The 14,367-nt window shown below is 48.2% G+C and overlaps 1 long non-coding RNA gene across 1 annotated transcript in view; it reads left to right on the forward strand.

Annotated features, from left to right (window-relative positions):
• LOC135915573 (uncharacterized) overlaps positions 1 to 11,485 on the forward strand; it is a 162,421-nt gene extending 150,936 nt beyond the window's left edge. Inside the window, exon 5 of the long non-coding RNA XR_011508224.1 lies at positions 11,454 to 11,485. This is a non-coding gene — a long non-coding RNA (uncharacterized lncRNA). The remainder of the gene's footprint in view (positions 1 to 11,453) is intronic.
• The last annotated feature ends 2,882 nt before the right edge of the window (positions 11,486 to 14,367 follow it).

The following is a 14,367-nucleotide window of genomic DNA, read 5'->3' on the forward strand; positions in this document are numbered from 1 at the left end:
TTGGTGTCCGGTGTACTTTATCCTTGACATAGCCCCTAGAAAGAAATCGAGGGGAATTCAATCTAGCGACCGAGGCGGCCAAGCAATGTTCCCATGCCTTGCAGTCCACTGCTGCGAGCGTGCGTACTGCAGCCATTCGCAAGAATTGCTGCTACTGTACGCGGGAGCACCTTCTGGCTGATACCAACTGTCCTTGATCCTGGCCGATGGAACTTCGGAAAGAAAATATTCAAGCGCGACATTAAGGATATCGTTGACGTGTTTTTGACCTTAAGCGTGTTATAAAAGAAATGGGACCAGTGATAGTGCCACCTTAAGTTCCACACTGCAGATTAACCGCGACTGATATTGGTGATGTGCCTTCGAAACCCAGTGAGGGTTTTCGTCGCTCCAATAGTGAGCGTTGTGTATGTTCACTTGGGCATTACGTGAGAAGGTAGCTTCAACGGTCCACAGTATTCTGTTGACGAAGCCTGGGTTCTCTTCCGTCTTGATTATAATCCAGTTTGGACAGTCCTTTCGATAGTGGAAATCGCGGGGCTCCAAGATCTGGTGTGGCTGCACGTAGTACAGATGCAGTTGCCTTTTCTTAAGCACTTTCCACACTGAAGACTTTGACAACCCAGCTTCAGTACCCACACTACGAACGCTTGAATGTGGGTATGAAGAAAGCTTTGACCGAATATCTGTCTCCACATCCTTGCCCAATTGACGATTTATGTCATAATAGTCCCAGCCTGTCTAAGTGTCTAAGACCTTAAGTGTCTAAGTGTCTAAGACCTTAAAGTGTTTCATATGCACGCGCAATCGTCATTGAGCTTGCACGCGTATCTGGGTGCCAGCGTTGAAACAGCTGAACTGCACGCCTTCTATATCCACTCGACGCACCTAGAGCCAAAACCAAAATGCAAAACAGGAGTTAAGGCGTGCAGACACGGACACAAGGGAAGTGGACAACACGAACGCTCTTCTCTTGGGTCCGTGTCTGCACGCCTTGCTCGTTTTTGTATTATGAAACCTTACTAACTAGCTGAGCTTTCTGTCTTTCTAAGCCAAAACCATATCCGGTCTTTCCTCATAGGAGTAAGCCATATCTGCTGCCCAACGTTGGTCAGCGAAATAGCGTTGCTATGGAGAACACGCAAGGATAACGATGCCTGAGGAGCGCTGGATATATTGCAGTTTGCTGGGATTGGTTCAAACGAGGTTCACAGGGTATTATGCCGGTCCGGTGTATCCGAAACAGCATGCAGAAGCCACGTGGGAGACGGTCGTGCTGCTGAGGTGCCTACCTGGTCTTGTGATCGTCAGCGTGTACATCAGACCAAACACGCCTCGATGTGCCGCGGAAACGTTCTTGGCAGAAACGATGGAGACCTTAAAGCCACATAGTATGCCGATCCTATTGTGTGCTGACTTTAACATCGATGTGGCGAAACACCACGGCAAATGGATCGAAAGTTTCATGCTAGATCACTACTCGTTGAAACTAAAGACGCTACAGAGACTCACGACACAACATTGTGTCTGGATTGATCTCATGTTGGAAAGCCAGCTGAGTCCCGTTATGATGGCGGAGCCTCTGAACGTCTACCACAGCGATCAAAAGGCCATACTGCGCAAGTGTAGAGTCGTCCGTGGAAGTGTGACTGTGTGCGTGTAATCAACGGCTACATGATCTAAAATAAAGGGTATGCAACTTAACGAAATGTGTCTTTATTCAACTACTACATTCAAAAAATACAATCCTAAACAAGCAATCAAATCACTTATGCATAGCATCAGGTCGCTCAGCATTTATTGGGTTTGCTGCGTGGTCGTTGATTTGGAACTTTTACATTGATTCAGTTAGAATTGGGGGGGAAAGCTTTGCGTTCAACCATCTTTAATAGGGGCTTTGACTTGTATTTGCTAAATAGCCAGAGACTGCCCCGTCCCCAAAGGAATAGAAGACGGCTGCTGATCGCCCCGGCACTGGCTATTCGCACCTGTGAAAGAGCATTGATTTATTTGCGCATAATATTGTTACGGAGGGATAAAAGAAGAGGAAGGAAGAAGATCGCGAAACGCTGGCTGCTGCGTGTTGCTGCTGGTCAGCCATTTTTTTACTAAGCTGACTCTGCTTCTGTAAATATTGTAAATACAGTCTCTCAATACTGCCAACATTCCTGTAACTTATTGGTGGGAGGTGCGGGGTACCACGGCTAGAAACGGAGCTCCGCAGTGGACGTCGCATCACTGTCCCCACCATGAATGACGGTGATAACGCGGGGTCAACGTCATTGCCACCTCCGTCTCCAGCTAACCGTCTCCAGCTACGTCGCTGCCCCTTCGGTTGTGGTTGTGCAACCAGAGGGTCCTGTGACTTTCTTTGGGACCGATGGCACCGACGTTGAGAAGTGGGTGGCTATATACGAATGCGTGAGTGGAATAAACTGATGGGAACCTACGCTTATGCTAGCTAACCTGTTCTACCTAAGAGGCACGACAAAGGGGGGGGGGGGAGATACGAAACCCACGAAGAGGAGCTAACCAGCTGGGAGCAATGCAAGGAGTAGTTGACAGAGTTGTTTGGTGACCGGCAGCCGGCCATAAAATTGCCAAAAAACAGGAACTGGCCTCCCGTGCCTAATCCTCCACGGAGTCCTATGTACGTATATTCATGACATGTTGGCGCTTTGTCGTAAAGACGATCACGACATAAGCTGAGAAGGTCGAGCACGTACTGAAGGGCATTGTTGACGACGCCTTTAATCTGCTCGTGTGCACAATCTGCCTTGCAGTTGATGCTATCATGAAAGAGTGCCGACAATTCGAGTAGGTCAAAAGCCAACTCGTCTTGCAACCATTCGCCAGACTTCCCAATACTGCCGCAGCGTCGACGTGTGAAAATGAACACGCACATCAGCACGCGTTGCCATCAAACCACGTGGTGCGAACCCTTCCACGGGAACTGGATGCGATGGCGCCCGCAGCTTTCTGCTTGCGCTGCCCTGATGCTACCACTTTTCAATTCTCCTCGTACAAGCCATGGTTCGCCAGGAACTTGAAAACATTGGTTTTCATTCTGTCTGTGCTGTCGCCAACCCAAGAGGCAACGAGCGCCCTTCTATCATTTTCGCTCCACCACGACGCTTCGTAATCGCAACCTGACTGAGTGGTGTTACGGTTGGCGTGTAACACCCCGGGAAAGAAGAATGCATGAAAGACCCGGCTCAACCGAGATGGAGACGTAGCTAATTTGCTATGGTTGTCTCGAGTGGTTGCCGGTCTGGCAGGGGCCTCGCAGTGATAACAGGCCTTTTTGTGTCTGCGACCAAGGGGAGAACCGTTTCCACGAACTGTCCAACTCTAGGGGAGAACGCTTTCCGCGAACCAAACAGGACCCGTGGGTTGCCGCCAGAGGCAAGCCCGTGCCAACTCTCGCGGGAGAAGGGATCCGCCGCCTATCCCCGACCAGAATAAGTGCATGTCACGCGACGTTGACATGAGCAAGATACCGCGTACAATTTTCGTGGGCCTATTTAAGGGGCCCCGTAATGTACGTTTTCAATTCATTCATTCTGTTCTCTTATCCTTCACCAACCATCGAATAAACAATGCAAGTTTCGCACTAGAAATTGTCTCGTCCCTGCCTGGTCACCATGGTCTACTGGACACCTGCAGCACGCCCACAACGCCACGCTACCCAGTAGTAACGCCGGTCGAAGTTGGAGTAACCGGCGTCGCAACAACTGGTTGGCAGCGGTGGGATACGCTATCCTAGAGGCCCCAACTTAGAACGAAATCTAAGGCATCGTCTCCTCTTCGTCCTGGTGACAATGTTGGGAAGGTAGGTGTCAGGATTCATGAGTCATTTCTTCACTAAGATATCACTTGGCTTTACGTATTCTTTTTTAGGGAAGTACAGAGCACTGAGTTTCCTTAACCGTTGTCGGAAGTTTTGAGTACCTCGAGATTGTTATAGAGCGAAGAGTTAAAAGCACTAAGGGCAGTCATGAACTTGAAGGCACTAAAGAAACCGGAATTGTTTAGCTTGGCCAGAGTTGGGCCTCCAAATTGCAGTATCAAAGAGAAAGCCAGAGATCATTGAGACGATCGAACGATTGGGGCAGACGAGCATGAACTGAGGGGATGCCTAGAAAGCATTGAGGATAATGGAAGAGCCTAGGCGCCTCGAAGAAAAAGAAGAGCGTGAGTGCCCAGAAGAAAAGGAAGAGCGCATGCGCCTAGATGAAAAAGAAGAGTGCGAACGGGCAACACGTGAGGCAAAAGAGAGCGCGACCGTGCTGCACGCGACGCAATCGACATGAAGCTCCTAGAGATTGAGCTTCTCAAAGGTCAAAATACTGAAAGACCTAGCACAGAGGCACGTGAAAGCGAGCGCAGAATGACAAACTTGATGGCACCCTACCCAGTAGGAGGGGACATAGGTCTATTTCTCGTGCAGTTTGAGCGCGTGTGTGAGAAGGCTAAATTCGCGAGAGACACGTAGCTGTAACGCTTGCTTACGTTACTGCCACTTGAAGTAGCTGATAGCATTGCCCGCATGGGAAAAGAAGAAGCAGGGGACTTCCATAAAGTTAACGCGAATATTCCTAAAAAAGTATGGATTATCTGCAGAAGCATTCAGGCGAGAGTTCAGGGAGGTCGAGAAGACCGAAAGTGAGTCATACTCAGATTTTACATACACCTTGGAGGTAAGCCTGAAAGAACGGCTCAGAAAAAAGGGCGCACTCGGCGACGCCGAAAACACAATGCAGTGCGTTGCATTAGTACAATTCTACCACCGACAGCCAGAAAACATCAACTGTTGGGTTTGGGATAGGTCAGGCATGGACACTATCAGCAGAGCACCTGATATCGCAGAGGAGATGAATAAATACAGACCCGACAAGCCAGAGCGATCGTCAAAGTCGAGTCAGTATAAATCAAAGGAAAGGTCAAATTCATTGAAAATTAGCGACGAGAACAGCAAGGGAAAGGAGGAGTGACTGGAACGGAGGGCAGAAAAGCAAAAGAAAAAAGCTTTCGAGGCCAAGCAACCAGTAATTCGCTACAATTGCCAGCCAACGGGGCATGTCTCCATGGGATGCAGAAATCCCAAACTAGTGTTGATCTCCCTAAGTAGTAACGAGGGAAATATGAACTTGCTAGAACCGTACATTCGAGACCTCGTGGTAAACGGTAAACCGTGTCGGGTGCTTCGCGACTCGGCAGCCACAATGGACCTGGTGCACCCATCGTAACATGATCTTTGTTTGTAGCGCGAAGTGAACACGGACGCAAGCCTACAAGCCAAGATAATGTTACCGTACCAAATCGCCCAACTGTCTATCCTTTTGCACCCGTCGTACGTGGAGGAAGGCCAGTTCAAGGGAAAATGTGCTTGGATAATGCAAGCCGTAAAGGCCTCTAGTGTTTGCCTCCTTGTGGCAAAGATTCGCATCGAATGCCCTTTAGGAGTACTGGACGCTGGAGCTGCCGTCTCTGCAGATCTCCCGTCACAGTATCAATATTTGCTTTTTAACAAATCCGAGGATTTGCCAGACGTAGGGGAATCGGGTTTAGTGAGGGAATAGTCCAAGCCTTAACTCGTTCTAAGGCAAGGGAGCTCGCGGCCAAGGCAGTTCACGAATGTCTAGTGGTGTAGGAAACAGGTTCGACGGAGGATTCGTCAACCAGCACCAAACAGGACAGTCCTATAGGGGATATTGCGGAAAGCACACTAGTTAAAGAAGAGGTCCGGAAAGCACCGGAGCCTGAAATGTCTCGAGAGGCAGAATGCAGAAGAAAGTTATTGAATGTAAGCCCGGCCACATTGATTACTGAGCAAGAAATCCGTAAGGCACAAAGCAATGCTAAGCATTACTGTTACAGGATGGATCGAACGCGACGTTCCGAAGTTCAGGAAAAGGTAATGATGCTGAAACCCTCATTGAAAACAAACTAAAGGTTCAATGGGAAGGAACGGTTGACATAATTAAAAAATGATCTGATACAAACTACGTAATCATGGTACCGGAAATACGAAGGACAGCACAGGTGTGCTACAGCAATCTACTTTAACCCTACCAGCAGAGGGAGGCCATTGGGAACATGTCGCTTAACCAACCTGAGGAGATGCCTGTCGACTTTCCGGATTTGCCATCAATGACGGGGGCAAATGACATTCAAATGAGTGGAGAACTGCGTGTCGCCAGCCAATATGTTCATCCTGTAGCCGCATTGGTCATGTCGTCCGATACTGTCGCAACTCGTAGCCCTCAACATCTTACACGCCGACCAACCTGAGCCGTTCTGATGAAAATGCCTGCAATGTTTCGCCCGCCGTCGAGACTAACAGCGCCGACAACTTTGCTAGGAACTCGTGATACAGTTCCTAACCATCACCGCGCGGACACCAGTCCCGTTGACAGAAAACACGTCGCCCATCTTCCCGTTCGCCGCAGCCACGCCGCCTTTCGTCCCCTGTGGCTTTTGGCCGCACCCTTTCAGAAAACTATGATATTGACACGTGTACTTATCTTTATCGGGCGACCACGTTTCGCCGCTTAACAACTGTAATCGCGCAGCGAGGGACGCGCCTGCATGTATCCGACGTTTCTGGAAAGTTATCGATGCTTATACCCGGCTGTCTATTGTCGCCGAACTTTGTGTTATCTGATTTCATCGCGTAACACGAATGGTGTAGAACTGTGTGGAAGGCACGCGGGTCCGAACGATTAGTCTGGAACATTCGACGACTGCGCTATAAAAGCCGACGCGCTTGACCCGCTGATCAGATTTTCGACGATCGCCGATTGTGTTCGCCGCTATCGTTGCGCTTTAAGTGTAGCCTGTTTTGTGGGCACAGGTTCGCCCAATAAAAGCTAGTTTTGTCTTTCACAGTACTGCTACTGTGTTCTTTAACGTCACTAACCCGCACCTCCACCAGATGTCACGTGGTAGTGACATCTGCCAAAACCTCTTTCTGATTATGAGGCACGCCGTAGTGGAGGACTCCGTAAATTTCGACCAGCTGGGGTTCTTTACCGTGCACCTAAATTTAAGTACACGGGTGTTTTCGCATTTCGCCCCGTATCTCTGGCAATAGATGGCAAGAAAGCCGTCAGCGGCCAAGTTGGTACATCCATTGACAATTTTTTAGAATTACTTAGGTTTTATTTGTCATCTACGTTTATCGAGAACAAAGGTACCCTGTATCTGCAGAAACGAGGAGTCTGCATAGGTTCTTGCCTAGCACCAGGGCTAAGCAATCTGTTTTTAGCCAAACTTGGCAGAGACCTGTCACAGCGCCTTCGCGAATCTAAGGTTGTAAAAGTTTTTTTTAGATAAGTTGACGACTTTTTAGTTCTTGAGCACGAGGTCGCGGGATCATATCCCGGCCATGGCGGCCGCATTTCGATGGAAGCGAGATGCGAAAACACCTGTGTACTAAGATTTAGGTGCACGTTAAAGATCCCCAGGTAGTCGAAATTTCCGGAGTCCTCCACTACGGCATGCCTCATAATCAGAAAGTGGTTTTGGCACGCAAGACCCCATAATTTAATGTTTTTTTCAGTTCTTATTGACTGTTCATCCACTTGTTTTACTAATGAATGTGCTGCTGTTTTTACCGGTATTCGTGACTGTCTAAATCCACTAGAAGTGACTGTTGAAATGCCATGTGACGGGAGGATTAGATTCCTTGACATCAAATTTGTGCTCACCGATAACGAAACCTGCTGGTCTTACGAACCTAGGGCAAGTAAGCCAGTTTTACCATTTCATTCCGCGCATAGAAAGCTTGTGAAGAGGGGAATCGCGAAGATGTGTTTCAGCGAAGCACTGAAAAAATCATGCCAACACCTTAGGCACGATAGCTTCGAACGGCAAGCCTCGTGTTTAAGCTGCGCTGGTTATTTTCAAGAGGAGTATGGTAGCGCGATTCAAAGACGGGACAAGAGAAGACACAAAGGGACACACATAGCGCTTTGTGTGTCCCTTTGTGTCTTCTCTTGTCCCGTCTTTGAATCGAGCTACCATACTCCCCTTGAAGATGCATTACCAACAAGCCCACATTGCAACCCTCGTGCGCTGGTTACCCGAGCCACGTGCTTGTGTTCGTCGCAGGAGGACTGCTCAAGAAGGCGCAGCAGAGCAGTTCGGAACAGGTGCACGTTTCGCGCACTGACATGAACAAAAGAAAGGTTGCCGTAATCCCCTACATACACGGGCTCTCCCATAGAATAAAGAAGATTGCTGGAAGGAGCGGCATCAACCTTGTATTTTCGGCACCTAATAAATTGATCAGCCTCTGTAGGAACCAAATACTAAAAAGAATACCACGTAGCGCATGCGAAAAAGAACATAAAAACAAATTCATTCATTGGATCGCCGGTGTGGTATACCGTATTCCCCTCGGGTGCGGACGATCCCACATCGGTCAAACAGGCAGATGCATAAATGACAGGCGATGAGAACACAGTAACAAGGTTAACAACTCGGCCGGTGACGGCTTTCTTGCTATCCATTGCCAGAGATGCAAGTGCAAACCAAGATTTAACGAAACAGTCATCATGAGTAGAAGTAGGTGTGAAATGACGCGCTTGATAATAAAAGCCAGACACATATCAACAATCGGCGACGCATGCGTCAGTTTACCTTCCATTTCATTATCTTCAAAAGAGCTGAATTATCTTTGTTCGCGTTGAATGTCTACATGTCTGTGAATATGTGAGTCAAGGAACTGCCTACGTGTGGTTCCCAGTTTATAATTTTGTTTATTTTTCCAAAAAAATTTACACGTGCTGTATGACGGGTTGATGGTGTATATATAGCGACTAGAACGAGAAATAAATCTGTTGTTGAAAGTAGCCCTGTGTGTGTCAGATGTGCCTTCTTTTGTCCGTGTCAAGCTTGCGCCATAAAAAAATAAGATATGCTTTTGACGCCCTCAAGCATGTCCTCACGTCCGAACCTGTGCTTTGTCATTTCAACAACACTGCACCCACTCTTCTACATACTGACGCCAGCGGAAACGGTATCGGTGCTGTTCTTCTGCAACGTCAGCAAAATTCTGAAGAACGTGTGGTTGCGCGAGGTCTCCCCCTCAGAGCTGAACCACCGCAGCTTCTTGCCGTGGTCGTCCCGGCTGCGGCGTCTGCTGTCGTGGCCTCGATCCTCGATCCCCCCGTCTACCGAGTTGTCGGAGTCGGTGGCGCCGAGGTAGTCCTCGTCCATCTTTTGGGCTTGCGATAAATTTTGGGGAAGCCTGCTCGCTGTTGGTTCAAAACCTGGGTAATTCATAGGGTGGGGGTCCGTACCGGGCTGCATCGTCGCCTCGGTGCGAGCCCGGGTGCCCGCGAGCGCCTGTAGTCGAGCTGAGCCCCATTAGGCCTAGCGCCAGCTCGGCCACGCGGAACATTCCAAGTCCGGTAAAAAGCAAAAAATTGGTCCTACCGTCTTGAATTCAGTGTCCAGGGGGTCCAGCTTGTGTTTCCTCTAAGCTCCAAACAAAATTTGGGGGCCCAGTGGTTTGAGAAAGTCCGGGGCGTCAGAATGGTCAGAGCCCATGCGACGCACGTCCGCACTTCTTCGTCCTTCACCTTCACACTTCCATTTATGAAGGAAGGTATTTTCAAAGGGCCTCATTTTTTGCGGATGTGTTCGGAATCTCACAGCGCTCGTTGCGCGCTCTTTACTGCAATAAGCATTCTGCGCTCAACTGTTAGCGAAAATACCAGCAGATGTATCACCCTATTTAGGAAAATAAAACGCCAATAGCTTGAACGAAATTGCCACATCGCCGGCAGAGGGCTTCACAAAGGCGCGAGCATTTGTTCCTTTCAGGGGCGTGTTCGGAGATCTTTGTTCGATACGCGTTCTGTTCGGTTGCTGCAGCGTCACAAAGTGGCAATATGCAAAATTTGTGAGAACGGGGCGGTGAGAGCAGCCAATCGGCAAGCAGTGAAATTTACTTCCCTCGTTTGTCGTCTGCTTGCAGACAGTATACTTCAAAACGATATCTTTCTCGTATTGCAATGAATGAAATCTTTATCTAAAAAAATGAACTTTTCTTCTTTTCAAGCTTAGACACGTTTTCAAATTGTAGTACGTGTGACTACTACAATTTGTAACCATTAGTTTCTCGGCGTCGGTCCTAGGTGGTCTTGCGCACAGCGAGAAAAAAAAAGGACAAAGAAACGACGCGAACAGTCGGGCACTTTTCAAGAAACAGTCGAAACATTCCAGTGGCTCGCTGACACCGATCATGGGGTCGCTTTCGTTGCACAACCAACGCGCTATTTATCTCGAGAAACGAAAACGACGCCGGAATTCGCTTTCTGCCACTTCTTCAAACGCGTTTCGCACCGCCACCCGCTCTCCTTTCTCCTCGAGCAACGCCAGCGCAACAACCTAAGTTCCCAACGCAAGCGCCATTTTCTGGAATTAAACTATGGATTGGATCCGAACATAGAGTTTATTACTATAAAACCTAGAGGGACATCTGGCGCCACCGTCTATGGGAGTTTCTTAAGGGGCACCGTGCTGTCACGGGAATGGCGGTATATGTGTCTGCGAGGCTTGTGTTGGCTGGCGTTGTAAGAGGCTTCGTCTAAAACGTGGATACGGCTACACGAATAATGTGTTGTTAAAGTAAAATCTTCATAGAATGCTTCCATTCACGCATATTACATCTTTACTTACCTACAATGCATGACCGAGCGACGAAAAGCAAGAACAGATGACAAACTGTTTCAAAGCGAGCACAAATCTTGTTGTCTGTCCTCCAACTTTAGCGGCCCGCTGATACTTTTTACGTTTCATATAATTGTACATGCAACAACAAATTTTCATAGTTATACAACACAAGCTTTTGTGTAATAATAAAGCATAAACGGCTTTTTGCGGGCTGTTTCAGTAGAAAATGAATCATTGTGACAGATGGTACGGTACTTGCCTGGCTCTCCGAGAACGATGCCAATCCGAAGTCACAATACACCGGCATTCCCATGCATACCACTGTGCTGCAGCGCCAGATTTCCCTCTAGGTAATATGGTGAGAATCTCTATGGATACAAACGTGGCATTCCGCAGCCACAGCCGCCAATTGAACCCAATCCAATCCACCAGACGCGCCATGCGAAGCCGGTCTCGTAACGAGCGTATGACCTCTCCAAACTTCCCAACTCCCGTCGGGTTCGGCGCCTAGCAGACGACGTGCTCGGTTGCCCGATGATTGACAGGAGCGTGTCGTCATTTCGACGCCACCAAAAACGTGGCTGCACCCCGCGGCTAGCGGCGTCGGCGGGGAGTAGGCCAATCTCGCGTGCCGGTAACCGAACGAAGCGTCGTACAGCGATCTTCGACCGCACCCTGGAATACGGTACCTATGCTGTTCACTTGTTTAGGATATAGTGAGTTCCTGAAACGTGACTCTCCTTTCTTTTGCATTGTGTTTTTTGCAGATGCGGGACCTGTGCTGCGGCGAGCACAACGGGTAAGCATGCATTCCGCTCTGAGCACTTCATGATGAGGTCAGTCGATGAATGGCTGTGCAAAGGTCACAGACGCAGCGTTTTGGGTGTGTTGTTATATGACATGACATGGCTTATAGCGCACTAAAGGACGAGGACACAGAAAGACGTGGTACACGCAGGCGCTGACTTACAACAGTGCTTATTTTGAGTAAGAGAACTACATATATAGGCAACATCAGAATCGTCACAAGTGCGAACTTAGCAAGGCTCGCCTGCCCTTACGCAGATAGGGTAACTCTTTAGACGGTAGGACGATTGATGGTTTTGAAACGCAATCATCCTGTAACGTATCTATCATTTGGCTTCGACGACTTTGAGAGTTAACTGGCCCCTGCTGCTGCCAACAATGGAGCAGTGTTGATGCACTGGAACGCACGTGGTCCGTCGATCATCATTTGCATTGACACCGGGATGCCTACGGTGTGGGGCAGTGCGCATCGAGGAACCCTCCCCGCAAAAACGGGGATGGTTCCTCGATGCGCTGTGTGTGTCAGATGTGCCTCGAAGCGCTGTGTGTGTCAGATGTGCCTTCTGTTGTCCGTGTCAAGCTTGCGCTATAACAAAATAAGATTTCCGTTTTCGTTGTAGCGGGATTCCTTTAAACGTTCATTGAGGCGCCTTCCGCTTTCTCCCACAATTCTTACCGCATTTTAAAGGGAGGCTGTATACTGCTCCCTTAACACAATCAACGAACTTGTTGTGATGCTTCTTTTTGCACACTGACTTTTCAGGTAGGCCAGACCTAGTTCGCCTGAACAGATATTGCGATTTTGTCTGAGCGGAGAAAACTAGTGTGGCATTGGCACATTGTCCTGTCTTTATTAACCGGTACGATAAGGCGGGGATGTGTGGGCGGACCACAACTTTCCTTAAATCAGCTGGAGTCCGGTTGACGGAAGCCTTTCTAGATAAGTTTGAATTCAGAAGACCCTTCAGAATTCAGAAGACCCTTGAATTCAGAAGTAGATAGATGCGTGGGGTAACCCGCCAACCGAAGACGGATGATGTGGTCGTTAAAGCTTAGGGCCGATTTACGCTCGAGCTGCCCATCGCTGCAAGCCGCACCACAAGCCGGCGTACCGCCAGTAATGGCCGAGGTGACGTCATGAGGGGCGGTCATGAACATTAGCCTCCATGCGGTGACCGCACAAACATGGCGCTGGTTCGAAGTGAAGTGGAGCGCAAGGTCTAAACTCGTAGTATGCAGCGGCAGTTAGTTTTTGTGTGGTGTTTGTGATCATTGCAAGAGCTATTCAGCCTCTGCAAAGCTATTTGTCGAACGCAGCAAGCCTCTGTATCATTTTTTACCGCTTCAGTACGTGCGATCGCTAAAGGAAACAGACGAATGTGTGTTGTGTTTACGTGAGGGTGGGAAGTCGGGGGCAAGGAGCAGCCGATTTCGTTGGTTTCGGGCCGTTTTTGTTTGGCGTGTGCATTACAAACGGGAAGACCCCATCGCACACACGTGCATTCTAAGCATGACACATGTTCGGTATGCGCCAAAACGAAAAGATTGCGATCGCCCACCTCAACATAAGGTATTCATAGGTGGTGTGTGTGCACGCTTGATCGCTGGGAATATTGCATGTTTGTTCAGCGCTGCTATGTGTTTAAGAAGTGATGATGTGATGTGTAGCGATGAGCTTCATTGTCATGTCATCGCAGTCATTCGTAATGTGCAGTTTGTGTCTTTCTTGAGGTGAGCTGTTTGGCGGGCTGCGATGCGCATTCATGACCGCAAACACGTACAGAACGTTCGAGTAATAGGGTTCTTACATTTACGAAGTGTAAGTATACTGTATACGGTGATGTGTACGTGCAATGTGTCGCAGTGGTGTTCGGCGTGTAAGTGTTCGTTTTATGCAATGCCATATGCTCTGAAGTGAACCGTGCATGAGCGTTGTGGGCGAGTTTTGGTTCCGGCCCTTTCTGCCTCATTCACGTAAGTTGTTTGTTCTTCAGAAGTTATTTCTGCGCTAGAAGATATTTATAATTGGTGAGGGCAATATAGGGAACAGCTTAAACGTTACATGCGTACATGCGCGCTGTCGTGAAATGTGGACACGCTTATGCACTGTTCTCGCGAACGCAAATTTTGGGCACTCTAAGTTTTCGTCATGCGGACATTGGTGTGAAAAGCAGAAATCCTGAGGCGTATTTCTAGATTAAGCAAAGTACATGATTTTATATTGAGAGTTGTGAGCGCCTTGTATGTGCAAGAAATTCAGCTAACACGAGTGGCACGGTGTGATGAGCATATGTTGGGTGAAAACTAGATACTTCCTTTTGATTCTTGAGAAATTTGCATTTTTTCATGAAAGACTATATGCACGTAACAAAGTATGAAGACGGCAAAAAAAGCTGGTATGGTTAATATATGATATTCTGCTGGAAGCTGGAGCATGTGTATGTAAGCGTCGAAACGAATATTTGAAGCTGTCGATATTGCATAGGGATCTGTGAATATTTGCAACTTTCAAATAAAGCACGGAAGAGTGCCCTATTTGATTGGGTGGTCACTTTTTGTGAATGTGGATGTTTTTTTCAAACCTACCGAGTATTTCAAAACGCCAACTGCACGCACATAAACATTAAATTTCAGAAAAGTACGGTACATTTTCACCACGACAGACATAGCACAGCCGTAAGACATGAGAATTAGTATAGTGTTAGTGTAGCAGGCTATGTCACTCGGGTAGCCACAGTTTACAGGCTGTACAGTGATTATTTGCCTCCTCTGAAGAGCCCCGTGCCTGCGAATTAAATACTTGCTTGCTCCTAATGCTCAGTTAGTGTTTTTCGAATAAGCTATTTAATAAGGTACGATATAATGACTGAAACT

This window comes from Dermacentor albipictus, chromosome 9 (assembly GCF_038994185.2).
Source record: "Dermacentor albipictus isolate Rhodes 1998 colony chromosome 9, USDA_Dalb.pri_finalv2, whole genome shotgun sequence".
Taxonomy (NCBI): domain Eukaryota; kingdom Metazoa; phylum Arthropoda; class Arachnida; order Ixodida; family Ixodidae; genus Dermacentor; species Dermacentor albipictus.